General features: G+C 32.9%; 1 protein-coding gene across 5 annotated transcripts in view; it reads left to right on the plus strand.

The window, feature by feature from the left end:
* LOC130892064 (sodium channel protein para) overlaps positions 1-12,572 on the plus strand; it is a 99,190-nt gene that overhangs the window by 10,965 nt on the left and 75,653 nt on the right. For all 5 annotated transcript variants that reach the window (XM_057797285.1, XM_057797313.1, XM_057797320.1 and 2 more), the window contains one exon: positions 12,312-12,370. The gene's annotated coding sequence lies outside the window, so the exon portion shown is untranslated. The remainder of the gene's footprint in view (positions 1-12,311; positions 12,371-12,572) is intronic.

Below are 12,572 nucleotides of genomic sequence, written 5' to 3' on the forward strand. Positions count from 1 at the left end.
TCATTATTTTATATAGGGTCCGTCACGGGAAACGGACGTTTTTTGAGTTGGTATTACGCATCCGGTAGGAGTTGGAGAGGGGAGCTAAGGCCAGCACGTCACTCCTCTGACCTTGCAATTTATGTTTGTTCATGGCCAAATGGTGTTTCGGCTCGGTATGTCTCCATGCCGAGGAACGTTAAACCTTCGACGAAGGAGGCGTTGAGCTCCGCACAAAACTGTCATACTCGAAAACGTGATGCTCTACGTTCCACAGAGGCATGATGGCAACTGAACAATGTACAAGCATAAATTGCAAGGTCAGACGAGTGACGTGCTGGCCTCGGCTCCCCTCTCGACCTCCTACCGGATGCGTAATACCAACTCAAAAAACGTCCGTTTCCCGTGACGGACCCCGTATATAAAACTTCCCCTTTTATCAATTATTTTGAAACAAAACATATTCAATTTCAACAATTGCAAGTGATTTCATATGTAGGCATTTCATACGTGAATCAATATAAAAATTGCTCATCTATTGAATGGGGATCTCCAATAACATTTCTATGTTGTTTCTACTTAACGCATTATTTGAACAAATTGCTCGAACTTCGAACCCTACTGATTCATGTTTTTCATTAATTATCATACGTTTGTCGCTTCCTCTCAAATTCGATCTTTATCAAAATATAACCTGACACTTATAACTATATGAACATCAAAATACAATCTGTATTTACTATGCAATCATTTCCTATCCCTAATTTTTATGTACAAAAAGAAAGCAATAGAAAAAAATGTGTCTTAGCAAGAAGGTCTCTCACAATTTATCCGTCATAGGCTTTAAATAATCTTCATGGTATGTTGAGCAAGCACTTGAACGATATAATCATTTATTATGATTGATGACAAATATATTCTACCAAATCTCAAAGTAGTAAGTAATTTATAATAAATATTTGGTATATACACCTCTCTAATTTTCTAGGTTATTCGTTCATACAATAATGAAGTTTATTTACATATAATGAAAATTGTGTTATCGGTGGAACTACGAACAGAACACGGTGAATAATTGGAATTGAAAATTGAAATTAATTTTTTTCCATAAAAGCTTTGAAAATGTTATATTATGAATGTTTAATATAATATATATTTATTATAATCAACTTTTGCTTTCACAGCTTGTAGTGCTGGATTCTATTGAGGGTGATATTTTTATCAGGCCACCCTAAATATATGAACTTTTTTTATATCTAGCAACATTGTTTGATTGTGTGCAGTAGATTGTAAATGCATATATGAAATTGAATCACTCGTATATCGTACTGCATTGATAGAATAATATGTAGTACCTAGCATATATTATCAAAAAATGTAAACTTTCCACTTTTGATACCTACCTTCTTCAAAGTATCAAGACAATTTCAATGGAGTTATTCTTAGTCCTTCTAGTTATGGAAGATAGATGAACATTTTAAGTAGAATTAGTTTGTACATAATATCGACAGGCATTCTATTTTTTCCCAATATTCAATTCTATTTTTCAGAAAAAACTTATTCTTTAGGATGACCCTAAAGAAATAAGGCTGTAGGAGCAAAATCTGGTGACATATGAAGTTATTGCTTTCCTTCAGCCAATATGTCTAACCTGGAATCTCTTGTTCAACCACTGTAAGAAAGAAAGAAAATGAAGAAGTAGATCACATTCATTGAGATGAGACAGATCCTACTGCAAAATTCCACAAGTTTCTTCATTAAATTCAGTTTCTAGATCGTTAATTACGAAAGGATCTCTTTAGTTATATCAGTGTGCAGATTATCTCTACTTCCAATAAAAGACTTAATAGTCCTGACTTATGCCTTTGATTCCTTTACTTCAACATCGTTAATGTTCATAATACAATTAATCTGATTTTTGCTAATTGAGATTATTTTATAACAACTACTAGTACATTCCCGATAGTACTACATGTTTGTCAATAAAGGCTTGTAATTTGATTTAAAGTATGTTAAATTGTTTGATAGGTGATTTACTATGGAAATAACCTGTTTACAGTGTAATTCAACTGAAATTTGTCAAAATCCTACGTGTTTCTATATACTAGCATATCAAAATCTACTGAAGCATATTCCGTTGAAGATGATGACCGATCGGGAAGTCCCCGAAAATATGAGTTCATGACATGATCTTATCAGACGGTCGAACTGGGCTAAAAAGGATATCTGAAGCACTGAAACTTTTTAGGTCTTGGAGAACCAGAGTTTCGCCATTCCATCGATACCCAAGTCTCATCCATAGTAACAATTCAGTTTGAGAAGTCTACATCGTTTTCAAATCGAGCACAGTCGAACGCGATGCTTCTACCCTTGCACGCTTCTGGTTAACATTCAAACATTTGGGGATCCATTTTGCAGCAATTTTTCTCATGTCCAAATTGACGTGAACTATAAGATGAACGCGTTCGTATGAAATATTCAGTGCTTCAGATACCCGTTTTAGCACAATTCGACGGTCTGATAAAATCATGTCATGAACTACATCGATATTTTCGGGGACTTCTCGATCGGTCATCGTCTTCAATGGAAAATTTACATCTTTTGAAGCTTGCAGTCCAATATATCACGGTCGCATACGAAAGACATTGATCACTAAGTGTATTAAGCATATCTTCGTAAATCTGCAATTTTGCGATTTTCACAATTTAGATGGACTTCTTTTTTCTTTTACTTTATTGCGTAACTCTGGTTTACTTTTTTGACGTCAAACTTCACACTACCACTTCTAAGTTATTGTTCGTTGCTATGGTAACGCGATATTTTTTTCTGCATGGAACTGGTCTAGGCTAACTAGATATCAATACATCCTCGTATTTATAAAATATCAAGGGATAAATATCCAATTGGAACACGGAAAATAACCACGTGAAGGGATAACCTAGAGCCAGGATGAGAAAAGATAGAGCTATTATTAAAAAAAAGGAGAAAATGTTTTCAATGACCCTCACATTAATTTTATAGATGTGATATACAATGAAAATTCCATGGACTTCATTGATGATTTTTTACCGCGAACTACAGCTCATCTACACACATCCCTATTCTTTTGAAAACCATTTGGTCACTTTCTCTTGAATCATGTTAGATTCACGTACCGTGAGGCATCCACAACAATACTTTTAATAATAATTCCAACATGTAATTTTCTGGATCTTCTTATTTGTCTGTTCTACCAGTGTAAGTTTATTTACATCATATTATTCCAATAGCATTCAGTTTAACTAAGTTCTCAGTAAATAATTTCAATTCACTTTCACTTTGTTGACTGCGTTGAGGTTATGTTGACTGTATTTATTTCACACGTATTTACGTGCAACATACTAGTTCTATGATTAACAATTCACCCTAGTATATGCAAAATCGAATGAAAGAATATGTATTTTCAGTATAGTTTCTATCATTTTCCTACTCGCCGTTATTTCCCAATAATTAGGGTAAATTGTAGATACTATTAGGTTCAATGTTGAAGGAGAAAAAGTGCTATCTCCTACTAATACCGCATTTTAATTAATATCATACCAAAAGAAAATTTGAAGAAATTGTTGGAAATGCAGAGTATAAGTATATATATCACAGATGTGTAAAAAGTATCGTATGAAATTGGCTGCCATCTAGCCAATCAGAAGTCATCAGAATTGCCAACTTAAATTCAATTTACTCCTCCTAGTTTAAAACAAGGTATAGTAACGTCTACTCTGTGTTCTAACCGTTATTAATATATCTGAAACGTTCATGAAATCGACTTGTTTGCATTAGATTCGGGTTAAAGAAGGAAATGATACTTTTTGGTAAAATTTACGAGAAAAGAATCAAACGCTTCTGAAATGCTGAGCCATATAGTGTGCTGAATAATTTATATGGAACAAACCAATTTCGTAATAGAGTATATGTTTCACCAAATAACCTATAAATATACTTTCTACTTCTGAAATTGTGAATGTACAGAAAAAACTTTCTGATTGAGCTATATTTGGCATCAAACCAAACACATCATCTAAATTATGTAGTATTTTCAATTCAATATTGTTGTCAGTTATAACTACAGCGACTAATTCAAATTTTTCACTATTAAATTTTTAGCAGATTTTCCCATTTCCTTCTCGCTATGGTGGTCTTCAAAGACTTCGGCGTTAAACTATTAATGAAAGGTACACAACAAACGACGGTTATTCTAGGATTATCCATTCATATATTTTTTATTCAGATCAATATACACAATATCAAATAAGCTGAAGTTTGTTTAATGATTGGGTGCGATTCGTTCAATTCAACGGTGGAATTTTTGACTTGAAAAAAGCCTTGGCTTACCGCTTTCAATACAGACCAGAAAGACCTCGATCTATTTGGGCAATTGTTTTTCACTCTCTCATTATATTATTCCTTGCAAGAATCTATGGTCTGCTTGCAGATATATCTCGAGACAAGTTTATACGATTTTCAGCATTAGGATTTGAGCGCCATTTGCGATAAGCAAATCATGAATTGTTGTCTGCAAAGCCTTTGAAGAAATAAGGAACATAGGCTTCCATATCGGCCAATATTACTTCCGAAATCTCGTTTGCACACACTGAGAGATTACTGGAATTGAAGCAAACATCAATCAATACAAAAAGGAAATCCTTTAGATGATTTTATTTGGCCGATCTAGTTGTTGTAATTAGTTTGTGATCTAACATTTCGAGTAGGCATTTACAGTCGCATTGTACAGATCAGATGCTAGTAAAGTCACCAACTCGATTGGGGTCTCTAGTTGGTTCATTGATGCGTTGGGTAAGTCCGTGACTGTTGGCAAAATCTTCAGCTTCCCGTCCGTCATCGTCAGTCTGTTGGACAGCTGACTTGATAAACATTAAAGTCAAGAGCGATAATAATATCAGATTTGGATGGTTTCATTGCAGGTAATCGATTTTATCATCAAGGTTTGAGAATAACTACCTGTCGCGGGTATTGCTAGGAGTTCTATATAAAAAGCAAGACTCAAAATTCTTCTCTCGCTGGCAAGATATGTCCTTAACGAAGACGGCGAGTCCAAAGTTATACCTGAATCGGGTGTGTAAGTAGTATACAAGAAATACACCACCTTCGATGTGGTTGAGTTCCCTATGTTTCTGCTAGCACCAAAATATAAGGTTTCTTCGACTGCAGATGCTGGTTAACAGCATTTATATTTGTATTAAGACCTCGCATATTGCAGAAATGTACTTTGAAGATATTTTGCCTATTAGACCCTCCAGACCAGCCTCCGAAAAGGCGATTTTTACTCCGGAATATTTTCGTCTAGAATGTGTTGTTATTTTTTTGTCTTTTCCCACCCTGGAAATCAGATGCATCGACACAGCGACGAAAGTTGGAACCCTTATGGCCAATTCATATCGTCTAGATCCGATGCGGTGCTATCTAGCCGGGCAATGCGAGTAGGCCACATCTACCATATATTCGTGATGTTCGTAAATGCCAAATATGATTTGCCATGTTCAGATCCGGTTATTTTGTTCTTTCTGATTTGTATTGAATAGGAAGACCAACAACGTTAGACCATAAATTGGGGTGGAAGATACTGACTCACCCACCATACGCGCCTGAATCTCACCTTTATATTTCCATTTATTGTCATCGCTATAACGTATTGTCTTAGTGGCACACTTCAAAAGATGATCAGGGGCTCAGGGATGACATGCTGGTAATAACGCATATTTTACGAAAAAACGCAAAAGTAATATCATATCGGCATTACTTTCGTTTTGTTGCTTTTTTTGTCTACATGAATAAAATGGATGGGCTATTAGAAAATTACTTTTACAATGATATTTTCACACATGATATGTTTTGTCACATTTCCGCCGTTGTCGATCCATACATCGACTATTATCATTGGTGTAAACTTCTTAACCTAACATGATAGAAGTTGCACTTGCTAAACTGGTGTCGACAGACAAATTTTGAAATATTATTGAAATGTATTTTGACTAAACTTATCCTCTTATCTGTTCATTTTTTTTCCAATGTCTATTTACTATCACATTATAGCGGATCTTAGCGTATTTGTTGTATAAAATCAACGTAAATATGTTATGAAGCTTAACCACGATGCATGATAATTATTTATTAACTATGAAGAGCTTTTATCGCATGATAATAAGTTTAGTTGAGATCCTCTATCTTTTGGTCCATAGACAGCGATCTCAAAATTAACACCATGGGAGAAATTAGGTAATCCCAAGTTACGACCTTATTCTATCTTTGTTTGAAGAAATACAAGTTTCAGTTTATTCATACCGAACACTTGTACCTATTATATGCTTAGTACCTACATTATTCATAATATAGTAACATCAGAGCTACTTCTAGGAAATTCCATCGCAGGTCTACTGATTTATACTCGAAAACCGTCGAACATTTGATATAATGAAACAGTTATGAAAGCTCCGAGAATCTCCATATCGTTTTCAAAAATATTATAATTGCGGATTAGTATTGACCTTTGATGAATTGACAAAATAAAGTTTCTATTTACATGAAATCTTAAAATGTTTTTTCATTTATTCACTTAATGAAAAAGAACAATTATTGAAAGTTCGGAAATATGTGGTATCATTTCATATTATATACATTATTATATTATATACATTGCTCTCCATTTATTACAAATAAAAACATCCGAATGTCTATTTCTATAGGCTATACTTGGCACTATACTTTCGACGGTTTGCCATTGCATTTCGATAGGGATCACGCTGACTTTTCATCATTCGATGTTTTTCGGACCCAGTTTCTTTCTATATGATAACGTTCATTATCGTAGTGTAGTATAAGCCGGGGGTGTATTCCACTCATAATATTATGTTTTTTCTGTGAATAAGAATGAAAAGTGTATTGATTCATTAATATAAGCAATTACTGGGAAATAGGAAATAGATTAACCAAACTGAAATACCCAATCCTAATTGACGTCTTCCTGAAACAATTGAACGGAAAGTGGCCAAACGAGTAGCGCGAAATATTTCCGTACTTCGCCAGAAAACACTACAGATAATTGATAATTTGACTTTCCGTCTATTTGATTTGAAAACAGAGCCAAACGGTTTCATTTATTGCAGATTGATATTGCAAAGAAAATGCATTGTCTAATATATATGTTACAGTTTTTCAAATAATTAAATTAGATATTGATAAGTAGCATTATTGAGATAATTTCAAATTAATTAAATTTGAGCTTTATATATTAATGACCAAAAAATAAGTATTTTTGAAGCACGAGAATTTCCTTTATTCCATTTTCTTCCAGCTCAGTCTTCAAGTTTCCTTTGGAAATTATTTATTATTTTACATCAGTTGATTTTAATGAAACACACAGCAACGGATTAAGATAAACTACAAAGATTGTCTGTCGACAAGAAAACAAGTAGGAAATACAGACTAAACTCTATTTATGGAGTAAATTCCAAAGCGTGCTCTGTCGTATTCTCCATCAGTTGTTTCGCAATTCATTATTAGTTACAATATTGAAGCAACTTTATTCATATCTTCTGTTATATGGAATAAAAAATAATTTTAAATTTTCTTGAGAAAAATATTTGCTTGCTCCAAATTTTTCAAGTATTCTCATGAATAAACATGAAAACTGAACAGAGGCTCCTGGGAAGATTCTTATCCTAGTGAACCATTACAAAATTTCATGCGAATGTGTTAAGAAACTTGGAAAAATATAAAAATAGATTCGGTATCCACAACCCTGAATTGTTTTCGTAAATGTTTGACACAAATATAGTTGATAAATAGTAGATACCATCGTATTTCATTAGTTTTATTTTCACTTACATACATCGGTCAGTCGTCTATCTTTCTCTTGATCTGTAATCGATAAAACAAATACTGTAGCGTCATGCGCTACTGACTCTCAAGATCTGAATTCCTGTGGGCAACGCTGTTGCCATTAGGTCGATATAAAACCATATATAACATTACAAATGTTATTAGTTATAATCCGGAAACGAGTAAATAAACGGAAGGGAATTCAAAATTTTATGTAAAGTTGGATTGAAAGAAAATAGAAAGTTGTGCGTGTCTATATGTTCAATTAAAAATCGTTATTTATGTGGTACTCCATAATTTGGATAATACTACTATGAATTTTATTCAGGAAATTCTGTATTATACAATATTTCACAAATATGAACTGGCATATAAATGCTTATTGTAATACAGCGTCCTTCACGACGATCTGAATCGATATGCATATGGGAAAGTACTGGGACTAGTGTCCTGAAAATTTGCTTGGTTGGGTTTCCCGAAATGCTCGTTTCAGCTAAAATAATTTCAGTTTTCTGAAACTTTCGGTTACACCGGAAAAGGACCCAAACTTCGTTATTTCAAACGGAATGCTATGGTTTTTAATAAATTTTTGGAATCTACGCGAAATTTCAATATAACTTTATTTAAGGTATCGTATGCCTAAAGTCCACCATTTTTTAATTATTTAACATTTTCTAAATTTTTGGCTATTTTAGGCATAAATAAAGTTATATTGAAATTTCGCATAGATTCCAAAAAGTTTTGGAAAACTGAAATTATTTTAGCCGAAACGAGCAGTTCGGAAAACCCAAGCAAGCAAATTTTCAGAACACTAATTTCCCATATGCATATCGATTCAGCTCGTCGTGAAGGACCTTGTACATTTGTGATGTATATAGAACAGATATATAATTTTATCAAAATATTTCACCATTAACGTCAAATATTGTACTGACAAAAAACTTTAGGCCAATGATTATTATCCATATTTATTGAAGAAATCACAATAGTCGAGTATTATCTGCATGTTTATTGAGAATATTACTAATGATAATGCTGAAGAGATCATTTCTGACAATAATCATTAAATTATACGGATATCAACTTACTTACTACCTATATATTTTAGCCCCTATAGGAAATCGAAAAATATGCGAAAAGTTAAAACTCGTTTTCAAATGGGGCTGTTTATGGCTGTTTTTAGCTAAATTTCATTAACCCCCTAGCAGATGTTCTTTTAAAAGTAGCTTAAACCTAATCTTTTCTTCTAGTTCTTTTGGAGAAATCGAATAATAACAAAAAAATTAATACAAAGTAACTTATTCTATTAAATTTTCGAAAAGTCCCATCTTTTATTCTTTAAACAGTAAAACAGTCTCTGTTAATTTTCTCTTCGCATCTTCCAAGTCGCACAGCTCTGTTTTATAAAGAATTGATTTTAAATAACTCGAGACTATCGATTCTAGATGAGCGCTCCTGCTAGATGGTCGATTCAATTTAATTGAAAACTGCCTACAAAATATTTGCTTCAAAAATAAATGTGACATGGCTTTGAAAATTTGAAAATTTTCTGTAGTGGCAGAAATATGTGGTGCGTTATAAAATAGGCACCCTAGATTCCTTTCACTTACACATATCCTTCCGTCTGCCTTACATATTGCGTGAGAATATTTCAGAACCTTTTTGGAAGCGTCAGATATTCAGATATTCGATGTAGCTCATTGTTGATACACTGGAAAATTTAATAGAAATATCAATTAAGTTAATAATTGAATGTAAAACTAAGTTTTTCATTAAATGAGATTCTAAATATGTAAAGTCATGAAGAAGAAATTTGCATTCTGTCCAGAGCAGAAATGAATGAATCAAGACAGGTATTAAATAGCTACAAAATAGAAAAGTGAATTGTAATTCAAATGTGGGTGACCAATATATACGAGGATGTATTGATATCTAGTTAGCCTAGACCAGTTCCATGCAGAAACAAAATATCGCGTTACCATAGCAACGAACAATAACTTAGAAGTGGTAGTGTGAAGTTTGACGTCAAAAAAGTAAACCAGAGTTAAGCAATAAAGTAAAAGAAAAAAAATGTCCATCTAAATTCAGAAAATCGAAAAATTGCAGCTTTACGAAGATATGCTTAATACCCTTGGTGATCAATGTCCTTCGTATGCGACCGTGAAAAATTGGACTGCAATTCATGACATGATTTTATCAGACCGTCGAATTGGGCTAAAACGGGTATCTGAAGCACTGAATATTTCATACTAACGCGTTCATCATATAGTTCACGTCAATTTGGACATGAGAAAAATTGCTGCAAAATGGATCCCCGAATGTTTGAATGTTGACCAAAAGCGTGCAACAGTAGAAGCATCGCGTTCAATCTGTGCTCGATTTGAAAACGATGTTGACTTCTTAAATCGAATTGTTACTATGGATGAGACTTTGGTATATTTCTACGATCCAGAAACAAAGCGACAATTGATGGAATGGCGACACTCTGGTTCTCCAAGACCTAAGAAATTTCGTGTCCAAAAATCTGCTGGAAAAGTTCTTGCTTCAGTTTTTTGAGATTGCCATAAGGGTAGAACAATAACTGGGGGTTATTATTCGACATTACTGACCACTCTACGGGAAAAAATTAAAGAAAAAAGACGCGGAAAGCTATCCAAAGGTGTTTTGTTTTTGCAGGATAACACCCCTGCACACAAATCTCATGTTGCCATGCAATAAATTCCAGATTTAGGGTTTGAATTACTAGAACACTCCCCTTATTAATCAGATTTGCCTCCGTCCGACTATCATCTCTTTCCTCAACTGAAAAAAAGTTTGACAGGTCGTAAATTTTCTTTCAACGAGGAGGTAATAAAAGCTGTGGACCAAATGAACTGAATTTCAAACATTGAAAAAAATAAAGTAGTTTCTATTGTTGTATTTATTTCGATTCAATAATATCTTATGAATGTGTTACGTATTACTCTTCAAACATACTTAAAACCAAAGACTAGGAAAAAAATTGTAGTTCTCTCACTCCAACTATCCGAGAGTGGCCCAATTAAGTAATCAAAAGGTACCTTGAACACTGGAACAATGCGGTATTGGATAATGTCCTATAATAGTGTTTTCTTCAATGGATATGTAATGATGGCCATTAATACACGAACGAGCCTTGCGATGTATTATTTATTATAAAAAATTAGCACAATGAAGGGAATACTTTGTTTATGTATAAATTATTTATTAAACAATTTGTAAAATTTCTTTGAAGGCTGATAAGATGGATAGCACTTTTATTTTATTTTTAGTGTCAATTTTATTGGTCGCCGTGGTCGATTTCCAGAAATCGTGTCTGTAAAACATATTTTATAATGTCTTATTTTGTCTCCCAAATGTTATGAACAATTTAACAAAGCCAAAAGATAAAATATACATTACCAAGGTCGTTTCCACCTTTCCATTAATCCTTTGTCTGCTATAATTTTGCTGAACACACTATTTACACTACCATTAAACTACCACTACCATTAAACCATCACAGAGACTAAAGGTAAACTAGAACCTACTAACTTGACTTACCTACTTTATAAGGTGGTGTATCTTTGTTTTGTGGTCCCACTTTGACTATTTCTCTTGGGTTCAAAAACCACTGGTCACCCAGCAAGCAAGCGATGAAAGTTTAATTAGAAACAATTAAATAACAACGTCGTTAATGTACTGAGTACTGGTATACAAAAATAGTAGGTAATCTCATATAAAACTGATATAATTTTTATATGAATTAGTTTCGGTTTCGTTCGAATATTTTATGAAATTTAATAACAAAAAAAACATGAATTAATGACATTTAGATAATACGAAATAGATAAAATTGCTAATGTTAAAATATTTTTATGAATTATTCTTCATTTATGATCTTTTGACCCGATAACACAACAGAAGTTTTTTATATTTTAAGAAGCTTTCATTGTAATTTTCTATGGAGTTTTTGAATTTTATGATGATTGAATTATATAATTATTAAAATGAAACCGTGAAAGTCCGAGGGCGTTATTCTGAAATAAAAATGTAATGTAGCATAATATTTCTCACTGTTTTTATCAATTTATTAAGAGCCATCGTGGAACCAAATTAAATGTAATTGAACAGCAGTAAAGTTTTTGCTTCCTATATTATGAGAAACAGTGCCATGAATATAAAACATTTTCCCATTCACTTAAGACAACCTAACCCATTTAGCTAATAATAAATTAAATAAAAATACGGTCAAATGTATAACAAATCTCAATAAGAGAGGTCTCTAAAATGCTTATTATAACGACTAGATTAAAATAAACAAAACAAGAAGTGAATATACATACGAAATGCATAATGATTCACAATAAATCAATTTGAATGATATTTGAAAATTATGTATTCAATACCGATTTTCAAACCACTGCAAAATGTTCCTTATTATTATTTCCTTTTTTTTTCAGAACACATGGTTGTCGTTGCCCCCCCTGGGAAACATTTGTATGGGCGCCCATGGTACAAGGTAGGTTTGATTCCATTGTTTTAACTACAAAGTATAATTATAGTTATAGTTGCCCGAAATGTCACTTTTTTGCAGAGTGTTCAAGCTGAAAACTATTTTTAAGTATACGATGTGTGATAAAAAATAAGGTAAATAATTTTTTTTAGCAATTACTTACACTGCGTTTATTTCAACTAGTATTATTCATAACCCCAAGCTGTCA

This window comes from Diorhabda carinulata, chromosome 1, assembly GCF_026250575.1.
Source record: "Diorhabda carinulata isolate Delta chromosome 1, icDioCari1.1, whole genome shotgun sequence".
Taxonomy (NCBI): domain Eukaryota; kingdom Metazoa; phylum Arthropoda; class Insecta; order Coleoptera; family Chrysomelidae; genus Diorhabda; species Diorhabda carinulata.